Below are 23,684 nucleotides of genomic sequence, written 5' to 3' on the forward strand. Positions count from 1 at the left end.
TCTTTTTGTTCACTCACTTAATGTACCTGTGCCATTGGGTGAGAAGTAGAGATGAGCGAACACTAAAATGTTCGAGGTTCGAAATTCGATTCGAACAGCCGCTCACTGTTCGTGTGTTCGAACGGGTTTCGAACCCCATTATAGTCTATGGGGAACATAGACTCGTTAAGGGGGAAACCCAAATCCGTGTCTGGAGGGTCACCAAGTCCACTATGACACCCCAGGAAATGATGCCAACACCACTGGAATGACACTGGGACAGCAGGGGAAGCATGTCTGGGGGCAACTAACACACCAAAGACCCTCTATTACCCCAACATCACAGCCTAACAACTACACACTTTACACACTCAATACCACCTCTCAGACAGTAGGAAAACACCTTGAAACATGTGTATTTGGCACTTGGAGTGAGGAGAGCTTGTCACCAGCAGTGAATTTGGCCCTTGTAGTAAGTTGAGGTTGGCACCAACATTTGTTTTGAAAATCAGGGTGGATTGAGCCTCTAACCAGCAGAGTTTGGGCAAATTCATGGTGGAGGGAGCCTCTAAACACCCCAGTTTGGGCAAATTCATGGTGGAGGGAGCCTCTAAAAACCCCAGTTTGGACCAATTCATGGTGGAGGGAGCCTCTAACCAGCCCAGTTTGGACCAATTCATGGTGGAGGGAGCCTCTAAAAACCCCAGTTTGGACCAATTCATGGTGGAGGGAGCCTCTAACCAGCCCCGTTTGGACCAATTCATGGTGGAGGGAGCCTCTAAACAGCCAAGTTTTGGGAAATTCATGGTGGAGGGAGCCTCTAACCATCCCAGTTTGGACCAATTCATGGTGGAGGGAGCCTCTAAACAGCCAAGTTTTGGGAAATTCATGGTGGAGGGAGCCTCTAACCAGCCCAGTTTGGACCAATTCATGGTGGAGGGAGCCTCTAAACAGCCAAGTTTTGGGAAGTTCACGGTGGAGGGAGCCTCTAACCAGCCCAGTTTGGACCAATTCATGGTGGAGGGAGCCTCTAAACAGCCAAGCTATGGGAAGTTCATGGTGGAGGGAGCCTCTAACCAGCCCAGTTTGGACCAATTCATGGTGGAGGGAGCCTCTAAAAACCCCAGTTTGGCCAAATTCATGGTGGAGGGAGCCTCTAACCAGCCCAGTTTGGACCAATTCATGGTGGAGGGAGCCTCTAAACAGCCAAGTTTTGGGAAATTCATGGTGGAGGGAGCCTCTAACCATCCCAGTTTGGACCAATTTATGGTGGAGGGAGCCTCTAAACAGCCAAGTTTTGGGAAATTCATGGTGGAGGGAGCCTCTAACCAGCCCAGTTTGGACCAATTCATGGTGGAGGGAGCCTCTAAACAGCCAAGTTTTGGGAAATTCATGGTGGAGGGAGCCTCTAAAAACCCCAGTTTGGACCAATTCATGGTGGAGGGAGCCTCTAACCAGCAGAGTTGTGGGAAATCAGGGTGGAGGGAGCCTCTAATCAGCCCAGTTTGAACCAATTCATGGTGGAGGGAGCCTCTAAACAGCCAAGCTATGGGAAGTTCATGGTGGAGGGAGCCTCTAACCAGCCCAGTTTGGACCAATTCATGGTGGAGGGAGCCTCTAAAAACCCCAGTTTGGCCAAATTCATGGTGGAGGGAGCCTCTAACCAGCCCAGTTTGGACCAATTCATGGTGGAGGGAGCCTCTAAACAGCCAAGTTTTGGGAAATTCATGGTGGAGGGAGCCTCTAACCAGCCCAGTTTGGACCAATTCATGGTGGAGGGAGCCTCTAAACAGCCAAGTTTTGGGAAATTCATGGTGGAGGGAGCCTCTAACCAGCCCAGTTTGGACCAATTCATGGTGGAGGGAGCCTCTAAACAGCCAAGTTTTGGGAAATTCATGGTGGAGGGAGCCTCTAAAAACCCCAGTTTGGGCAAATTCATGGTGGAGGGAGCCTCTAACCAGCAGAGTTGTGGGAAATCAGGGTGGAGGGAGCCTCTAACCATCAGAGTTGTGGGAAATAAGGGTGGAGGGAGCCTCTAACCAGCAGAGTTGGGGGAAATCAGGGTGGAGGGAGCCTCTAACCAGCAGAGTTGTGGGAAATCAGGGTGGAGGGAGCCTCTAACCAGCAGAGTTGTGGAAAATCAGGGTGGAGGGAGCCTAGTATTAGCAGAATTGTGCAACGCTTATGGTGGATGAGTATGAGGATGCGGAGGAATTGGAGAGATTGAGCACACACATGGAGTTTCATGTTGGGGTGCTTTACACAGGTGGGCACGAAAATGAAGGCTCTATCCAGTGGTGGTTCATTTTTATCAAAGTGAGCCGGTCGGCACTCTCAGCTGACAGACGGGTGCGCTTGTCAGTGATGATGCCACCGGCTGCACTGAACACCCTCTCAGATAGGACGCTGGCGGCAGGACAGGACAGCACCTCAAAGACATATAGGGCAAGTTCAAGCCACAGTTCCAACTTCGACACCCAATATGTGTAGGGCGCAGAGGGATCGGAGAGGACAGGGCTGTGGTCGGAAAGGTATTCCCGCAACATGCGCCTATACTTCTCACTCCTGGTGACACTAGGACCCTCCGTGGCGGCACTTTGGCGAGGGGGTGCCATCAAGGTGTCCCAGACCTTAGACAGTGTGCCCCTCGTTTGTGTGGACCGGTGAGAACTTGGTCACCTACTGGAGGAATTGCCCTCCCTGCCGCCAACGTCACATGCTGGAAACGTCTCCATCATATTCTGCACCAATTGCTTGTGGCAAGCATTGATGCGATTGGCCCTCCCCTCTACTGGAATAAAAGAGGAGATGTTGTTTTTATACCGGGGGTCAAGGATAGCAAAGATCCAGTACTGGTTGTCCTCCATGATTTTGACAATACGCTTGTCGGTTGTAAAGCACCCCAACATGAACTCAGCCACAGTGTTAGTTGGCATGACTCCTCTGGCCCCACCGGAAAGTTCAATCTCCATTTCCTCCTCATCCTCCATGTCTACCCATCCGCGCTGCAACAATGGGACGATTCGAAGTTGCCCGGAAGCCTCCTGTATCACCATCACATCATCGGACAACTCTTCTTCCTCCTCCTCCTCCTCCTCCTCCATTAAACGCAATGAAGCGGACAGATGTGTGGACCTACTCTCCAGCTGTGACGGATCGGATGCTATCCCTGACTCCTCTGTGTGATCTGAGTTATCCCTGATGTCAATCAGGGATTCTCTCAGAACACACAAGAGCGGGATTGTAAGGCTCACCATCGCATCCTCAGAGCTCACCCTCCTTGTGGACTCCTCAAACACCCGTAGGATGTCACAAAGGTCTCTCATCCATGGCCACTCATGGATGAGAAACTGAGGCAGCTGACTTTGTGGCACCCTAGGGTTTTGTAGCTGGTATTCCATCAAAGGTCTCTGCTGCTTAACCACTCTATTCAACATCTGAAACGCTGAGTTCCAGCGTGTGGGGACGTCGCACAAAAGCCGGTGTTGTGGCACATGCAGGCGTTGCTGGAGAGATTTTAAGCTAGCAATGGCTACTGTCGACTTGCGAAAGTGGGCGCACATGCGCCGCACTTTCACCAGTAGCTCTGGAACATTGGGGTAGCTCTTTAGGAAATGTTGCACCACTAGGTTGAAGACGTGGGCCAGGCATGGAACATGTTGGAGTCCGGCAAGCTCCAGAGCTGCTACCAGGTTCCGGCCATTATCACAAACGACCATGCCTGGGCCCAGGTGCAGCGGCTCAAACCATATTGCCGACTCATCGAGGAGGGCATCCCTCACCTCGGAGGCAGTGTGCTGTCTGTCCCCCAAGCTGATCAGCTTCAGCACGGCCTGCTGACGTCTACCAACGCCAGTGCTGCAACGTTTCCAACTCGTAGCTGGGGTCAATCTAACAGCGGAGGAGGAGGTGGTGGCGGAGGAGGAGGCGATGGAGGAGGAGGAGGAGGGGGGTGTTCTTCTCGTGTCCCTGCCAGGAATGTTAGGCGGGGAGACGAGGTACACCGGGCCAGTTTGGGAAGCTGTCCCAGCCTCAACTACATTCACCCAGTGTGCCGTCAGTGAAATGTAGCGTCCCTGTCCGCATGCACTTGTCCACGCGTCGGTGGTCAAGTGGACCTTTGTGCAAAGCGCGGAACTAAGGGCCTGCCTGATGTTGAGTGACACGTGCTGGTGCAAGGCGGGGACGGCACACCGGGAGAAGTAGTGACAGCTAGGGACGGCATAGCGAGGTGCCGCAGTTGCCATCAGGTCCAGGAAGGCGGGAGTTTCAACAAGCCGGAACGCCAACATCTCCTGGGCCAGCAGTTTAGCGATGTTGGCGTTCAAGGCTTGCGCGTGTGGGTGGTTAGCGGTGTATTTCTGCCGCCGCTCCAATGTCTGAGAGATGGTGGGTTGTTGTAAAGAAGCGCCTGATGGTGCCTTTGATGGTGCAGGAGAAGGAGATAAGACAGGAACAGGGGAGGATGAGGAAGAAGTCAACAAAGTGGCGGAGGCAGATGAAGTGGTGTCCTGGCTCGTCCTCTGGAGTGCATCGCCAGCACAGTGAGCAGTGGCAGTGGCAGAGGCAGAGGCAGTGGCGTGAACGGCAGGCGGCCTTTGTCCTGCCGTTGCTGCCTGCCACTGATTCCAGTGCTTGGAGTCCAAATGACGGCGCATTGAAGTGGTGGACAGGTTGCTCTTCTCAGAGCCCCTAATCAATTTCGAGAGGCAAATTGTGCAGACAACACTATATCTGTCCTCGGCGCATTCCTTGAAAAAACTCCACACCTTCGAGAAACGTGCCCTCGAGGTGGGAGTTTTTCGGGGCTGGGTACGAACTGGAACATCTTGGGAGATTCCGGGTGTGGCCTGCCTTCGCCTAAGCTGCTGACCTCTGCCTCTGCCTCTAGCTACCCTTTTTGGTGCTGCACCTGCCTCAACATCCACACTACTTTCCCCGCTTGACATCCCCCCTGTCCAGGTCGGGTCAGTGTCCTCATTATCCACCACTTCCTCTTCCAACTCCTGTCTCATCTCCTCCTCCCGCACAATGCACATGTCAACTGGATGCCCTGACGGCAACTGCGTCACATCGTCGTCGATGGAGGAGACTCTAGTGTTTGAGCATCTAGACACAGATGCTCCACTGTTAGGTCCGTGGAATTGCGAAATGGAGGGGCAGGTTGAGGGACAATGAAAGGAGCGGAGAACAGCTCTGGGGAGCAGGGACAGTTGGGGTTATTGTTCTGTGAAGCTTGGGAATTTTGGGAGGAAGGAGGACAAGACTGTTGGGTAATAGGAGGAGAGGAGGCAGAGCCTGACTGGCTGCTGGACAATGTGCTGTAAGCGTTATCCGACAGCCATTGCAAGACCTGTTCCTGGTTCTCGGGCCTACTAAGGTTTGTACCCTGCAGTTTAGTTAATGTGGCAAGCAACCCTGGCACTGTGGAGCGGCGCAATGCTTGCTGCCCCACAGGAGTAGGCTCGGGACGCCCTGTGGCTTCACTGCTACCTTGCTCCCCAGAACCATTCCCCCGACCTCGCCCACGGCCTCGTCCACGTCCCTTTCCGGGAGCCTTGCGCATTTTGAATTCCCAGAAACTGGCACTATATGGCAGTAGCAAGAAATGAGGGTATTTGTAACCCCAATATATTCTTGGAATTCCCAGTCAGACAATGGCACTTTATGGCAGTAGCAAGAAATGAGGGTATTTGTAACCCCAATATATTCTTGGAATTCCCAGTCAGACAATGGCACTATATGGCAGTAGCAAGAAATGAGGGTATTTGTAACCCCAATATATTCTTGGAATTCCCAGTCAGACAATGGCACTATATGGCAGTAGCAAGACATGAGGGTATTTGTAACCCCAATATATTCTTGGAATTCCCAGTCAGACAATGGCACTATATGGCAGTAGCAAGAAATGAGGGTATTTGTAACCCCAATATATTCTTGGAATTCCCAGTCAGACAATGGCACTATATGGCAGTAGCAAGACATGAGGGTATTTGTAACCCCAATATATTCTTGGAATTCCCAGTGAGACAATGGCACTATATGGCAGTAGCAAGAAATGAGGGTATTTGTAACCCCAATATATTCTTGGAATTCCCAGTCAGACAATGGCGCTATATGGCAGTAGCAAGAAATGAGGGTATTTGTAACCCCAATATATTCTTGGAATTCCCAGTGAGACAATGGCACTATATGGCAGTAGCAAGAAATGAGGGTATTTGTAACCCCAATATATTCTTGGAATTCCCAGTCAGACAATGGCACTATATGGCAGTAGCAAGAAATGAGGGTATTTGTAACCCCAATATATTCTTGGAATTCCCAGTCAGACAATGGCACTATATGTCAGTGGCAGGACTTGAAGGTATTTGTAACCCCAATATATTCTTGGAATTCCCAGTCAGAAACTGGCACTATATGGCAGTAGCAAGAAATGAGGGTATTTGTAACCCTAATATATTCTTGGAATTCCCAGTCAGACAATGGCACTATATGGCAGTAGCAAGAAATGAGGGTATTTGTAACCCCTATATATTCTTTGAATTCCCAGTCAGACAATGGCACTATATGGCAGTAGCAAAAATAGTGGGTGTATATAGCCCCAATTCTATTGCTAGGGGACTTGCAGGGTATTTCTGGGGTGAAGGTGGGGGGGGGCACACTGTTGGAACGGGGATCGGGGGTGTATATATAGGGTATACGGGAATACACTGTCAGTGTATTCCATTCAGGATCCGGGGAAAGCTGGGTTGCGGCGATTGAGCCCATCAGTGCCACGTTACACTGACAAGCTTCTCCCTGGAATTTAGCTCTTATAAGAGCTGTTGGTTGTCTTCTCCTTCCTATCCTAGCCTGTCCCTGCCTACCCAGAATCTAAGCCCTAGCTAACTGGACGGAAACCTCCGTCCCCGGTGAATTGCAAGCTCAGAATGACGCGAACCTGGGCGTCGCTGTTCTTTTAAATTAGAGGTCACATGTTTTCGGCAGCCAATGGGTTTTTCCTACTTTTTTCAACGTCACCTGTGTCGTAGTTCCTGTCCCACCTACCCTGCGCTGTTATTGGAGCAAAAAAGGCGCCAGGGAAGGTGGGAGGGGAATCGAGTAATGGCGCACTTTACCACGCGGTGTTCGATTCGATTCGAACATGCCGAACAGCCTAATATCCGATCGAACATGAGTTCGATAGAACACTGTTCGCTCATCTCTAGTGAGAAGTAGATCCGAACAGCACGCACCCGTAGTAATGAATGGAAGCACCTGTGACGCCGGCCGGCCGGCCACCGGCAGAGTCAGCGTCACAGGTGCTTCCATTCATTTCTATGGGTGCGTGCTGTTCGGATCGGCTGATCCGAACAGTGTTCACTCATCTCTAGTGAGAAGAAACCTGTATACTGTCATCCTGTATACTGTCATCCGGTATATACGGCAGTAGATAGGCTCAATATATCTACTTTCTGTGTATAGTTCAATAAAAAAATACTTGTATACATCAGTTTATGCACTCACTCATTCTAACTGTCCCACTGGGTGAGAAGAAAGCTGTATACTGTCATACGGTATATATGGCAGTAGATACGCTCAATATATCTACCCTCTGTGTATACAAAAAAACATACACTTGTATACATCAGTTTGCGATCTCACTCATTCTAACTGTCCCATTGGGTGAGAAGATACCTGTATACTGTCATCCAGTATATAAGGCGTTTATCTACTACCGTATATCTGCTGGTGCAAGGCTGAACTCACCCCAAGGGGCAAAAATTTAAAAACTGCTGGTGCAAGTCTGAACTCACACAAAGGGACACAAAATCTAAACACTGCTGGTGCAAGGCTCAACTCACCCCAAAGGGCCTAAGGGCTCAGAGAAGAGAAGGCTTACTATAAAACTCCAGTCCTTAAAAATTCCAAAATTATCTTTGAAGAAAAACATGCCATTCTTCAGTAACTCTCAATAAATCAAATTCAAATCTATTGATATTCTAACTCTAATCTATTCATATTCTATTGATAATCTAACATACTATGAGAAAACATAACTACAGTAAATCGTTGACCAGTTTTCATTTTTCAAAAGTTGTGACAAGATAGAAAACAGAAATCAAACTTGAACTCAAAAGAAAACATACACACGCAGGTTCAATTATGAAGTTACAAGTAGAAGAGCCGCTCAGCAAGTGACAGATGTGGCTCTTTGTGTACACTCTGTCCCACCAAAAAGGCTAACTTTAAGGGCCACAGGTCTAACGTCGACACCCAATACGTGTAGGGCACAGAGGGATTGGAGAGGACAGGGCTGTGGTTGGCCAGGTACTCACACAACATGCGCCTATCCTTTTCACTCCTGGTGACACTAAGCCCCTCAGTGGCAGGAGTTTGGCGAGGGGGTACCATTAACGTGTCCCACACCTTGGAGAGTGTTCCCCTGGTGGGTGTGGACTGGATGGCAGTTGTTAGCCTCTTGGAGGAACTCTCCTTTCTGCCGCCAGCGAGGGTTGATGCAAACATTTCCATCATATTCTGCACCAATTGCTTGTGGCAATCATTTATGCGATTAATCCTCCCCTCTACCGGAATGAATGGTGAGATTCAGTATTGGTTCCTCTCCATGAAAAGCAGCCCAACATGAAGTCAGCCATATGTGCCAGAGTGCTACTTAGCATGATTTCGCTGCCCCACCGGAAGGGTCACTCTCAGTTTCCTCCTCCCCTTCACCCCATCCGCGCTGAAGCAATGGGATGCACTGAACTTCCTCGCTAGCCTCATGTGTGAGAATGACATCATTTGCCACTTCATCCTCCTCCTCTTCCTCCATCATTCAACACTGAGAAGCTGACAGGAGTGTGCACTGAGTATCTAGCTGTGATGAGTCTGCTTATCCCGGACTCCTCAGTATGCAATGCGTTATCCCTAATTGCAATGAAGGATTCTCTCATCACACAGAGGAGCGGGATGGTTACGCTCACTAATGCGTAGTTACAGCTGACCTTGAGTCTCCACAAGCAGAAATGCCAACATCTCCAAGGACAGTAGTTTTGAGATGTGGCCATTTAAGGCTTAGACATGTGGGTTGGTTGCTCTGTACTTCTGCCTGCGATCAAATGCTTGGGAGATGGAGAGTTGCTGGGAAGAGGTGCATGATGGTGCAGGCAAAAGGAGCAGAGACAGGAAAAGGGGAGGATGAGGGTAAAGTCCCCCAAAGTGTCAGAGGCAGATGTGGAGGTGTCCTGGCTGGTGATCTTGACTGCAGCGCCAGCACTGGAAATAGTGGAAGAGTCAGTGTCGGCAACACCGGCCGACGATTGTCTCTCCCACTGAGCCCAGTGCTTGCCTTCCAAATGACAGCGCATGGCAGAGGTCGTAAGATTGCTTTTCTCAGAGACCCTATTCAGTTTTGAGTTGCACAGTGTGCAAACCGGACTCAGTTTGTCCTCCACGCATACATTGAAAAATATACACACCATCGAGGGACGTGGCCTCAATGGGTGGCTTTTGGGTGAGTGGCTAGTACAGGGAACATCTTGGTCCTTGCTGGCTCTGGCCTGGCTTCTGTGAAGCAGCTGTCCTGTGCCTCTGGACATGCCTCTGCTTCTAGCCACCTTTTTTGGTGCTGCGCTTGCCTCCACATCTACACTGCTCCCTGCTACATATTACCCCTGTCCAGGTTGGGTCGGTGGCCTTGTCGTCCATCACCTCCTCTTCCAATTGCTCACTCTCCTCTTACTGCAAACCGCACATAAGCACAGCCTGTCCTGATGGCAACTGTGTCTTGTCATCATCACTGAGGCCGAGAAACGCTTGTTGCGGGTCCACAACCACAAAATCGTCAGGAGACGGCGGATGCTCCAGTGTTTGGGCATCAGAATAGAGAAATTCGTCTGTTAGCACCTTGGATTCGGGAAGTGGCTGAACAGAGTCGAAGAGTGGAAAAGGACCCAAAAACAGCTCCTGGGAGGGGGTAAGGGTGGGATGACTCTGCTGGGAAGAATGGGCATGTTGGGAGGAAGGAGGAGCAGACTCTTGGGTATGAACACGACTGAAGGTAGTGGCTGACTGGCTGGTGGAAATGCAGCTGGAAGCATTATCCGCTAGCCATTGTAACACCTGTTCCTGGTGCTCAGGCCTCGTCAGCGTTGTAATCTGCTTAACGTTGCCATCAAGCCAGAGATTGTGAATGAGCACAATGCTGGCTGCCCCTCACCAGTAGACATTGCATCTGTGGTAGCTTGACCACGGCCTGGGCCCCCAGCTGTATTTCCACGCCCCCGTCCTTGTCCTCTTCCACTAGCCTTACGCATTTCAAGATGTATGCAAGCGTAGTATATTGCAAGTATATGTGGTATATATTTTGAGCGTATGTGAAGTACGGTCTATACTGTGTGGCAAGTATACCCTTTTCTTCACACCCGTATGGGACAGGTATATTGGGCTCACAAAACGATGTATACACGGTATCTATTTTGAGCGTATGTAAAGTACAGTCTATACTGTATGACAAGTAGACCCCTTCCTTGACACCCGTATGGGACAGGTATATTGGGCTCACAAACCGATGTATACACGGTATCTATTTTGAGCGTATGTGAAGTACGCTCTATACTGTATGGCAGGTAGTCCACTTGCTTGACACCCGTATGCGACAGGTATATTGGGCTCACAAACCGATGTATACACAATATCTATTTGGAGCGTATGTGAAGTACGGTCTATACTGTATGGCAGGTAGACCCCTTGTTTGACACCCGTAAGGGACAGGTATATTGGGCTCACAAACCGATGTATACACGGTATCTATTTGGAGCGTATGTGAAGTACGGTCTATACTGTGTGGCAAGTAGATCCCTTGCTTGACACACATATGGGACAGGTATATTGGGCTCATAAATCAATGTATACATGGTATCTATTTTGAGTGTATGTGAAGTATGGTCTATACCAGTGATGGCGAACCTTTTAGAGACCGAGTGCCCAAACTGCAACCCAAAACCCACAAAATTTTCGCGGAGTGCCAACACGACAATATAGACTTAATACTATGCGGATCCACAATTGCGGACAATTACTGACCAAAAATTACAGTCATGTGGGGCTTTACAGAGCTTTCAATAATACAAACAACGTTGTACTGAAATGTAAAGGTCTCGGCATTTGGTACTTTGAACAATTAATTTTCACTATTTACATCGCACAGGATCTGTTTTATAGTTACCGTGTAATATTCTTACATCCTGTACTAATATCACGTCTGCTATAAAACAGATACTGTGTGATATAAATAGTGAGGGGACCCCAGACAGTATTATATGCTCTGCAGTGGGCCCACCACACAATATTATATTCTCCACAGTACCACAGTAGCCCCCCAGTGTTATATGCTCCGCAGTAGGTGTCCCCCCCCCACAGGATTATATGCTCCACAGTGGCATCCATACACAGTATTGTGTGCTTATAAATAGCCCCCCCCCCCCAGTATTATATGCTCTTTAGTACACCCCCCAGTATTATAAGCCACCCCAGTATTATAAGCCCCCCCAGTATTATACACTCCCCCCAGTATTATAAGCCCCCTCAGTATTATACACTCCCCCCAGTATTATACACTCCCCTCAGTATTATACACCCCACCCAGTATTATAAGCCCCCCCAGTATTATACACTCCCCCCAGTATTATAAGCCCCCTCAGTATTATACACTCCCCCCAGTATTATACACTCCCCCCAGTATTATACACCCCACCCAGTATTATAAGCCCCCCCAGTATTATACACTCCCCCCCAGTATCATACACACCACCAAGTATTATAAGCGCTCCCCCCAACATCATATACACAGTGAGCCACTCTCATACTCACCCCTGAAGAGCCGCCGGCATCCACCTTCTTGTCACTGGCTGAGCTGATGACGTCATCGCGCCCGCGTCGGGGCAGAGGTCAAACTCTGCAGCCAGTGTAGGCTGCGGTCGCGCGATCCGCGGTCTACCCTGACAGCTTTCAGCTGTATGTGCATTTGCACATACAACTGAAGGCAGTGATCGCTCATCAACGGGGAATCCTGTACCGGATTCCCTGTTGGTGAGCGATCCGGGCGACCGCACGCGTGCCAGCATGGAGGGCTCTGCGTGCCCTCTCTGGCACGCGTGCCATAGGTTCGCCATCACTGGTCTATACTGTATGGCAAGTAGACCCGTATGGGACAGGTATTTTGGGCGGATGCTCCAGTGTTTGGGCATCAGGACACAGAAATTATTCTGGTAGCTCCTGGGAGGGGGCAAGGGTGGGATGACTCTGCTGGGAAGATTGGGCATGTTGGGAGGAAGGAGACTCTTGGATATGAACACAACTGGACGTAGTGGGTGACTGGCTAGTGGAAAAGCATCTGGGAGCATTATCCGCTAGCCATTCTCACACCTGTTCCTGGTGCTCGGGCCTCATCTGCATTGTACCCTGCACCCCGCTTAATGCAGCTATCAAGTCAGGGATTGTGATGAGCGCATGGTAATTTTAGGTTCAATTTGCGTTTCTGTCCATATTAATGTAGAGGAAAGAAGGTTTCCAAGTATTTTTCCACTTTCATGGAGGTTCTATTGAGTTTGGAAAGTGTCTACTTGATAGGCTGGGTTAAGGGGACATCGTCACTCCTTAGGGAGAAACCACCATGTAGGTGTGTGGAGTCTTATTAAGCCATAGACACTCCACTGTAAGGGATCATGGGAAGAATATGCAAATCTGTCTTCCATTATGTAAATAGGAAGACAGTGCCTCAGTCATGCAGCCAGCGTCGCACCTCCCATGAGGCGACCTGAAGCGACCGCTTCAGGGGGCGCTATGCCAGGGCCCCGGGAGGGCGGCATTTTTGCTTACCTAAGCCAGTCCAGGACAAGCTGTCCTGGACTGGCTTAGCACCAAGTGGTGGTTTGGGGAGGCCACTGGAGCAGCTCCAGTGGCCTCCCCTCATGCTCAGACAGAGAGCAGGTCCTCTCCCTGCCTGCGAACGCCGCTAAGCACCACCCCCTTCGCTTCGCCATGCCCCCTGCATGCGACTTTCTGTCGTCCGCCTTGGGTGGCGAAAAGGGCAGGTTCACCCCTGCATGCAGCCCACTAGAGGGTGCTCCCTTTAACATCATGCCCGACCTTCCCAGAGGCCTTTGCTGCAATGATGTGGGATTTGACCAAGTACAGTCTCTCAGCCGAGGACAGCTGTTTCGATCTATTTGGATCTCTTCAGCCCGGCGTAGAGAAGAATTGCTAGTTGATAGGCTGTGATAGTAGGGTAATACTGGGACTTGGGCGTGTTAGATGCCCCCAGGCATGCTTCTCCTGGATGTCCCAGTTGCATTCCAGATGCGTTGGCATCATTTCCTTGGGTGTCATTGTGTACTTGGTGACTATCATTAGTCAAATAGTGGTTTCCCCCGAAACGAGCATTTTTTCCACATAGACTATAATGGGATTCGATATATAGTCAAATATTGAGGGGCTACTCGACTCGAATATCGAATATCGAATACTTCACTACTCGCTCATATTATTATATTGCATATTTGGTATTTTATTATTATTAAGTTTCTGCATGTATATAATATATATATATATATATATATATATATATATATATACACACAGGGGCGTCACTACCGGGGGAGCAGCGGTAGCAGCTGCCACAGGGCCTGGGACATTGGGGGGCCCAGCAGCAGCTTCTGCCACTTCGGTTTTTTTTGGGTTTTTTTTATAGTCTGTTACCTGCGAACCCCATAAACATTATCATTATACTCAGAGGGGTCTTTTCATTCCTAGTTACACCACTATATACACATGTATTGTGTGTATATATGTTTATATACATCCCTCCCCCTTTACCTCTCTCCTCCTTACATATTCATTCATTCATTCATTCAATTGTATTTATGTATTCATAAATACAATACATCAACAATTTTTAAATTTGTAGATAATGACAGCCTATCTGCCAATCAATTCTGGGATGAGATCTGGACTTCCTATAAACAGGTCATCTGCACACCCATGCTTTCTGGCTACTATGACTCTGTCCTTGCTAAGTGGTTCTCTTTGCTATTGTATTGTATTTACTGACTTCTGACCTTTAGCTTTTCTTTTTGCTACTCTTTTCAATTGTGTTTTGGTACTGCTTTGTCTCTCTGGCTTGGACCCTTGGCTTGCTGACTCCTGTGTTGTGTTGTGTTGTCTCGTTCGCATTTTGTGTTCACGCTCATCTAGAGAAAGGACTGTAATCCAGTTGTCCCTGTCATTAGGACAGTTGAGGCAAATAGGTAGGGACAGGGGCTAGGTTAAGTTTAGGACTCACTGTCTCTGTCTTTCCCTTCCTCCCAGGTTTCAGCATTAGCTACTGGGAAATTGCTCAACTGGCAATTCCCTTACACTACCACTATAAAGAATGGCAGTCTATAGACTTCTGTGTGTAAAACTGTATATAGACATGGGTGATATTAAAATTAAGAGTCTGTGTGGAGGGAAAGAAGAGAAACACACCAGGCAACATTATTCTTTAATAAAATATTCTACAAAGTTTTTTTACAGCTATCTGTACAATTTATGAAATGTTCTTATGTGTTCAGTAAGTTGTCTACTTCAGTATGTTCTGTCAGTGTTATGCTAGGTTCACACCTGTATTCAGGTTCTCCTTTTGAAGGTCCGCTTTGGAACCTCCGAAACAGAAACCTAATTCGCTTAAAATAGCAGTTACCCTCAGAAACCTGCAAACCCCATACACTATAATGGGGTCTGCCTTGTTTCTGCCCAGTTTTCTCCTAAAAGGGGTGGAAAAATGAGGAGAGAGAAAAGCAATTCTTGCAGGACTTTTCTTTGAATGGGAAAATTAATCTCCTAGTGAAAACCCAGGGCATGTGCAGTGGTGAACCTAGCCTCTCTGCTGCCTGAGGGGTACAAATACCAGGGGGTTCTTCATCTCCAAGTGTCTTCTCATACCTCACCGACCGCACATTCAGCGTCTCCCACTCGCACACCACCTCCTCACCACGCCCTCTCTCTGTAGGTGTCCCCTAGGGCTCCGTCCTAGGACCCCTCCTGTTCTCCATCTACACCCTTGGCCTGGGCCAACTCATAGAATCTCACGGCTTTCAGTACCACTGCTATGCCGATGACACCCAAATATACATCTCTGGACCAGACATTACCTCCCTGCTGGCCAGAATTCCAGATTGTTTAGCGGCCATAGCCTACTTCCTCTCCTCCCGCTTTCTCAAACTCAACATGGAGAAAACAGAGTTTATCATCTTCAGCCCATCCTGTATGGCCCCTCCACCTGACCCATCTATCAAAGTTAATGGAACCACAATTACCCCTGTCCCACAGGCCCGATGCCTTGGGGTAACCTTGGACTCTTACCTATCCTTCAAGCCACATATTCAAGCCCTCAACACTTCCTGCCGCCTCCAGCTCAAGAACATCCACCGAATTCGCCCCTTCCTCACCCAGGAAACTACCAAGATGCTCGTCCAGGCCCTCATAATCTCCCGCCTAGACTACTGCAACACCCTTCTCCATGGACTCCCAGCAAACACCCTCTCCCCCCTCCAGTCCACCTTAAACTGCGCTGCTCGCTTAATCCACCTCACCCCCCGATCTTCATCAGCTGCTCCCCTCTGCCAGTCCACTGGCTACCTATAGCCCAGCGAATTGAGTTCAAGCTACTAACGCTAACATACAAAGCCATCCACAACCTGTCCCCTCCATATATATCTGAACTAAACTCCCGCTACCTGCCCACACGTAACCTCAGATCCTCCAATGACCTCCTACTCCGCTCTGCTCTCATCTGCCCCTCACACAACCGTCTCCAAGATTTCTCTCGTACATCCCCCATACTCTGGAACTCCCTACCACGACACATAAGACTGACCCTCACAATCACAGGCTTCAAGAAGGCCCTGAAGACTCACCTATTCAGGAAGGCCTACAACCTCCAATAACACTATCACCGCACCACCATCTGTACAGTCTCCCCCTCGCCTTCTGTCTCTACCCCCCTTCCCTCATAGATTGTAAGCCCTCGCGGGCAGGGCCCTCTACCCCACTGTGCCAGTCGGTCATTGTTAGTATCATATCTACCTGTATATTCTGTGTATTGTATGTAACCCCCAAATGTAAAGCACCATGGAATTAATGGTGCTATATAAATAAATAAATAATAATAATAATAATAGAGGTAGTGGGATCGCGGCCTGGACCCAGACCTTCTCACAGCCATCCCCTGCGGCTTATAGTAGAAGAGGAAGCGGGGGGCGGCTATGAGCAGGCCTGGGGAGGTAGGTAAATAGGCTGCAATCTGCTGGGTAGCAGGTAGCGGCCTATTATAAAACAAAAAAAAAGATATTTTACTTACTGACCTCGCCGCTGCTCCCGCTGCCGCCACCTCCTCTTCACCCAGCAATGAAACGTCTGTATATCAGCGCAGGAGGCGTGAGGACGCAGCCTGCACTGAGATGCAGAGGTCTAAACTGCACAGGAGAGGGCCGCTCGGTTTGTTTTCAGAGTGGCCTTCTCCTACGCTAGTTTAGGGGTAAAAAATGTAATTGCTTTGGCTGCCGACCCCTCCAGAGTGCCACCTGAGGCCCCTGCCTCACCTTGCCTGGCCAAGTGTGAACCTAGCCTTAGAAAACTGAGCTAGTATGTTTCATGTCTAGCCATGTCTCAACCTGCACAAACACAGTGTGGTCTAGAAAGAAATTAAAAAATTTGGAGCATCATTCCATGAATAAATTTCCAAGAAAAGAAGCTTAAAAAAAAGTCCTGAACATATGATGCTGTATATATGCTATATATACATATATATATATATATATATATATATATATATATATATATATATATATATATATACATATATATATGCTGTATATATATGATGAGGAAGCACCTTCCTACCACCAAGCAAAGTTTGGGGCCAAGTAGTTTAAATGGAGTAAGGAATCGATTGAAGATGAACCTTGTTCAGGATGACCTGTCGAAGCATCTTCCGAGGCCATGATTTGGGAAGATTGTCGGTTCAAAGTCAGTTTTATAACTTATGATTTAGGCATTTTAGTTGTCATGGTTCTCAGTATCACTAAGGATGTTCTGATTATGCCAAAGGTCAGTTCCTGGTTGGTGCCACAAATGTTGTGACTGAGCAAAAGAAAATTCCCACAATTTAGCCAATGAATTTACACATACTTAGAGAAAATCCAGGAGGCTTTTATTCTTAGGTTGTTATGGGTGATGAAACATAGGTCCCTTAGGATGATCCTGAGACCAAACAAGAGTCCATGAAATGAAAGGACAAGGGATCACCAACTCCAAGGAATTGTCATATCCAGCAGTCAGTTGGAAAGATCATGACAACAATTTTTCAGGATACAGATGTTGTTTTATTACTAGAATTCATGCTAGACAAGACAATTACTGGAGACACCTATGCTTCAACAATGAAGGCATTACATGAGGCAGTCAGAGGTATTCAGGTAGATAACTAATTCAACACCCCTTGTAATCAATTTAGATTATGAGAAATATATGGGGCAGTGTCTGTAAAGAACTGCAGAATATGATGTTGCGATATAAGTAAGAGAAATAAATATTTTCTGTATATTATTAAATGGGCTGTTTTATAGTCCAAGCTTATCCTCTGTTAGCAGCATGTAGAGATATTCTTTATAGTAGGAATATTGGACATACACAGCAATAGTCTGGAGACAATTCCTTGAGTTATGCAGTAGAGTTTTGCAGGGAGAAGAAGTACTATCTATAAATAGGCTGTAAATGTAATGATGGGTCACTATGGGTATTACCTATAGAGATGTGCACTTCTATTGTGATATGTCTGTCTTGTGTGTGATGTAAATAAGGTCATCAGGAAAAAACCAACAGAATTTAGATATAAAATAGTAACAAGGAAAATTAAAATTAAAATGATCAAATTATTATTATTTTTTTAAATGTGTTTCTCACTAAAAACCTTGGTTTATAATTGGATCATTTTTGGTGACATATTCCCTTTTTAAGCATTTCACAGGACTTAAAACAATTATTTTCAATGATACATTCAATTAGGCATAAAATTTACAAGGGGGTTAAAGGAGAAAGTGCACCCTACAATTTGTTATACAATTCCTCCAGAGCACAAAAATATCCTACATGTGGTTGTAAAACGTAGTCCAGGCACATGACAAGGTACAGAAGGCAAGGAGCACCAACAGCAGAGTTTGCTACAACCTTATTGATTTATTTTGATAGAAGTTTAAAGGGGCTCTATCAGCAAAATCATGCTGATAGAGCCCCACATATGCATGAATAGCCTTTAAAAAGGCTATTCAGGCACCGTAAATGTTATATTAAAGGGGCTCTATCAGCAAAATCATGCTGCTAGAGCCCCACATATGCGTGCATAGCCTTTAAAAAGGCTATTCAGGCACCGTAAAAGTTATATTAAACTACCCCCCCGTTTTAAAATAATAACCTAAAAAAGAATGTGCTCTACTTACCGCACGTGCACGCTGGGCGGGCATTCAGGGTGTGTCTTTATCTTCATCCCCGCCTCTTCTTCCTCCGATGTCCTCCGGTCCCGTCTTCCTCCAGCGCTTGCGAACGGACAGTGATAGCCTGGGCGCATGCGCAGTAGCTGTAGTAGAAGCCGCATGTTACTGCGCATGCGCCCAGGCCGGTTTTTCATATCAGTGTCCGCGAGCGAGCGCTGGAAGAAGACGGGACCGGAGGACATCGGAGGAAGAAGAGGCGGGGAAGAAGATGAAGGCAACACCCAGAATGCCCGCCCAGCGTGCACGATCCGTAATTAGAGCACATTCTTTTTTAGGTTATCTTTTTAAAATGGGGGGGGGGGGGTAGTTTAATATAACATTACCGATGCCTGAATAGCCTTTTTAAAGGCTATTCATGCATATGTGGGGCTCTATCAGCATGATTTTGCTGATAGAGCCCCTTTAAACTACCCCCCCATTTTAAAATAAAACCCTAAAACAGAATGTGATCTACTTACCCATCGTGCACGGTGGGCGGGCATTCAGGGTCCGCTGTCTTCTTCAGCCATGCCTCCTCTACCTGCGATATCCTCGTGTCCCGTCTTACTCGCGAACTGACATTGATTAAAAAATGGTGTGGGAGCATGCGCAGTAGCCGTAGTAGAAGCAGCATATTACTGCGCATGCGCCCACGCCATTTTTTATCAATGTCAGTTCGCGAGTAAGACGGGACCCGAGGACATCGCAGGAAGAGGAGACATGGCTGAAGAAGACGGCCTTTAAGAGAAGACCACTTCTACTACTTTTGTCTCTTCCTCTGGTTTACCGGAGACCTGACCTGCTCCTACTAGATTGCAGGAGCTTTAGACCGCTGCCATTCATGTATGGTGATCTGGCTTAAAGCACATTCTGACTAATCCCTTCCACACGTTGCAGAAAAATACTGCAACGGAAATGCTACAATTTCAAAAACACTTGCATCGTAAGTTGCAGCAGGTCAGTCATATATGCGGAAGCGTTGGCTGTTTCCATATGAGTATAATATATGCAGACCCTGCGATCCTTCTATGAAAACGCTATGGAAAAAAACATGATGCATTTCTGACACTGTCTTTTCCACAGCGTTTTTTAGCTTCCGCTCACCACGTGTGCCTTCGCCTAAAGGAAATGATTCATGCAGGCAAGCACACGGAGCCATTATAATCTATGGGGTCCGTGTGCTTTTACAGCACAGCGCTTGCAATTGAGTTTGGATTCCGTTTGGGGGGACTCCATGTGGACTCTCCCCAGATGGAATACAAAAGCAGAAGTGAACATAAGGGTTGGTTCACATCTGCTTTTGTATTCCGTCCGGGGAGAGTCCGCATGGAAACCCCCCAAACAGAATACAATGTGTAAAAGCACATGGACCCCATAGACTATAATGGATCCTTGTGCTTGCTGTGCGCTGCCCACATGAATCATGCGGAGAGAAGAGTAAATTGGGAACTACTTTTCTGTCCGCATGATACCTGCGGAGATCTGGCGGTAAGCACACAGACCCCATTATAGTCATGGGTATCCGTGTGCTTTTACTGCACAGCGTTTTGCACTTGCATTTGGTATTCCGTTCGGGGGGGGGTCCCTATGCGGACTCCCCGGATGGAATCAAAACGCTGATGTGAATGAGGGCTTAGCACCACTCTGTCAGCTTACAAGATCTGTCACCTTGTGGCTGAGCTGTTGTTAACTCTATATGCGACCTCTATAGTAGTTACTAATGATCAGTAGTTGAGACACTTGACAACAGATGATCCTATATTAATGGCACATTTTAAGGTCCTCTTCTGTATGACCCATACTGCTAACAGTGCTTGACTATACACATTGAATAACTGTTTGCTTGATTTTATGAACCTGCTTACAATGGATGCAGATGAAATTGTCTACATCCTTTTGTAAAATGTCAGACTGAGGTTCCTTGGGTGAACCATATAATATAATTCTGGGGGCTCACCCTAGAAAATAGACTGTAGACTGCTTCCTATTTGTGTGTATTTATTATTGTGTTAGAGACTAGGACCACTGGAGGACCCTCTGGTACTCTGCTGGGCTGGTCCATCATAACTTTGGTTATATAGTGTATAGCCACTTCTAGAATTCCAATATAACTAATGCAGTTTGCCCATTTATGTTAGTAAAAGAGACCCAATGCTAATATATTTGGATGTAATGTGCAGTATAATTATTAGCATATTTTGATGTGGTCAGTATGCTGTCAGATCCAACCTCCATGACATTAATGGAATAGGAGCCTCCTGGGACTCATTGTGGATAGAAACAAGTCTTAATTGGCCTCCTTTTAACTAGCATTTAAGGGGTCTGGTTTCTCCTGGCTCTCTGGTGGAGAAGGTGTTGTGTCAAAGTCTATTACCTTGCTGGACGCCTATCCCTTAAGTTACAAAAAAAATGGAAGCATCAGCAGAGGTTTGAGAGGTCGATAAAGCTTTTAGATTTGGAGATGTTTTCAGGGGAGCCATTTCCTGCGGCTAAGAGTTGTTAATGGAGCTTAAGGAATTATCTTATGAGTCGGGCTGTGAGAGCAGTTTATTTCTCCGCTGCTGTTCCCTTGTCGAGTCTGAATATGCTGCTGTCAAAGTCGCTTAATGAAAAGTAACGCGTCGCTGATTACAGTTTTATTTGGGCTGTATGTAAAGAGCCGGTAATTTCGCGTCTTCTCCTCTGTGTGCTTGGATTTGCTATGGCTGAATGATTAAGAGTCTCTCAGTTTCTAAGTCGGCCTCTTTCTTATTCTTTATTCATCTCGGCAAATCCTTCTTCTTCTGCCGGATCCATGCAGCTCTATGAGATGTAGCCTGTAATATAGGCTATTAGTTTATGGCCGCATATATGATATCATCTTATTGCTTTCTACCATCTTTTATGGGCTGGAAGAAATGTTCTCCTCTTTGCTGTGGTTCATAGGTTATTATTTAAGCTATTCCTTTATATGCAAATGTCTCTTAGCTTGATAAAATTCTATAATATAAGCTATTCCCTTTATAATTCGGCATATAGGCTTTTATTTATAGGCACCCAACTTTCTTAGGTGTGCTTATAATATAGCCAAATCCATTGCATCCATGTAGTAGCAGAAAATCCAATATATTAACCTATTTATAAATTATTCGTACACATCTATCAATCTCTACATCTCAGGTTAGGAGTTTCCAAGCAGCCATCTTTAAGTATAATGGATGCTTTAGCTTATATGAATTACTGAACAAGATATTTATTTAGAAAGATATATTTTCTAGCTATATGAATTTTGTATGTGACCCTGAACATTATTATACAATAAAGCCATAATATCAGGTTATTTTATAGGAAATATCTTCTTTATGAAATACTGACATGTAATTCTATCATATAGTTGGTTTTATACAGTTATATAACTTGAATAATATCTAACCTTAATAAGTGAAAAAAGATTCTATAATACAACACAATGCTAAACTGATGTTATATGACTTTTATTCAGAAAGTAATATCCATTGTTTCCGTATATAAAATGTCTGTTGGCTACATGTTGTAAATGTACAGGCTGAATTTAGCAGCAGAAGACTCATGTCCATTAATTGAAGTGGGACAGGCCGATGGGCCATAGGAGATCATTCACACAGCACTGGCTTTTAAATCAATAAAATCCCACTGGTTTAATTTGAGAATCTGTTTTACCTTAAATAATATTGCCATATTCTAACTGACAGTGTTCAGCGAAGTGGGTAAGGAAATAAATGTATCCAGTTTATTAACATCTACTAGTATTACCGGGCTCCTTATTAAATAGTGTACTGCACCTTGGCTCAGCATCACAAGGGGTTTAGAAAGTAATCTCAGCATGAACTATCATAGTCTTATAAGGAAAGCAATAAGAGTTAGGGCAGTGAACAATCATACAGTCGTACAGGCCCATTACTAGCAAACACTGAGGATGACTGGAGCATTAGCAAAGAATGAACCCATTAAACCCATTGTAAGACAGTAATGGCTGGATCGTACAGAGCCTTGTCTCAGCTATATTCTACAGATAGCGGTGTAACAATGTAGATGATAGATGTATAGATACCTAGAAATAGATTAGATACATAGGCAGATAAATAGTGAAAGGTAATGGTTTCAGAGGAAACAAACTGTCTTGCCCATTTATATTGCCGTTTTTATGACAATGTATAGATAATCTATATATTCATATTATATATATTATATATATTGTGCCACCGAGAGTACACAGGGTGACGCTAGACCTTGTAATGTCCTGACAGTCATCTGCACATGCAGTTGGTGTTAGTTGCTTGGTGCTGGCTGGGTCAGCAGCAGCATTAACATTCCTCCTTGGCCTAGCAGCCTCCAGCAGCCCTTTTCCCCCAGGAGAAAACACTTTTGCTATTACTGTCAAGTCCCCTTGACTCTCTTTTTGCCCTTTTATCTATTACAAGAAATTCGAGTTCTCCTGCCCTTTTCACTTCAAGACGTGGCTGTGTGTAAAGCCTCCCCCTGTACTGAGATCACAAGCTACAGATCCTCCAGAAATTGAGGGGTTTACTGTCAAAATGAAAATTTCACTTCAAATTATCTTGGCTGATGCACGTTTTCCAGGGCCGGGGGCTCCTCTCTCAGCCTTTTGACAGCTAGATCAGCGAAGAGGTTCAGTGATCTCGATAATATCATCCAGGAGAGCGAAAGTCAATACAATGACAGCTTATATGACTGCATACAATCCAATTACAGCTACCTGTACACACACAGTGCAAAGAAGCTGATCTACTGCTACCAGCCACATTCTTTAATTGCCACTCACAAGAACATGGAAATAAGTCTTTCCAAATCAATGTATCCATGTCAGTAGAAAGAAATCAAAGAAATTATACATATATATATATATATATATATATATATATATATATATATATATATATATTATAATTATCTCTATCCTATCTATCCATAAGTCTCTTATTCTTATATCTTATATCCAAGTTAAAAAAAAAATTCTTTCAAGTCATTCCTGTAAAAAAAAGAGAGAGAGAGAGAGAGAGAGAGAGAGAGAGAGAGAGAGAGAGAGAGAGAACTAGAAGGAACACTGCAGCCATTCTTTGTTTCTCTTGACTGCACTCTTATTTTAATGTCAGAAAGAGTAAATCATCTATCCTG

The 23,684-nt window shown here is 46.3% G+C and overlaps 1 long non-coding RNA gene across 2 annotated transcripts in view; it reads left to right on the plus strand.

The window, feature by feature from the left end:
- Nucleotides 1–23,684, plus strand: part of LOC142200592 (uncharacterized) — a 973,077-nt gene that overhangs the window by 15,421 nt on the left and 933,972 nt on the right. The gene's annotated exons all lie outside the window — the stretch shown is intronic.

Source organism: Leptodactylus fuscus, chromosome 4 (assembly GCF_031893055.1).
Source record: "Leptodactylus fuscus isolate aLepFus1 chromosome 4, aLepFus1.hap2, whole genome shotgun sequence".
Classification (NCBI taxonomy): Eukaryota; Metazoa; Chordata; class Amphibia; order Anura; family Leptodactylidae; genus Leptodactylus; species Leptodactylus fuscus.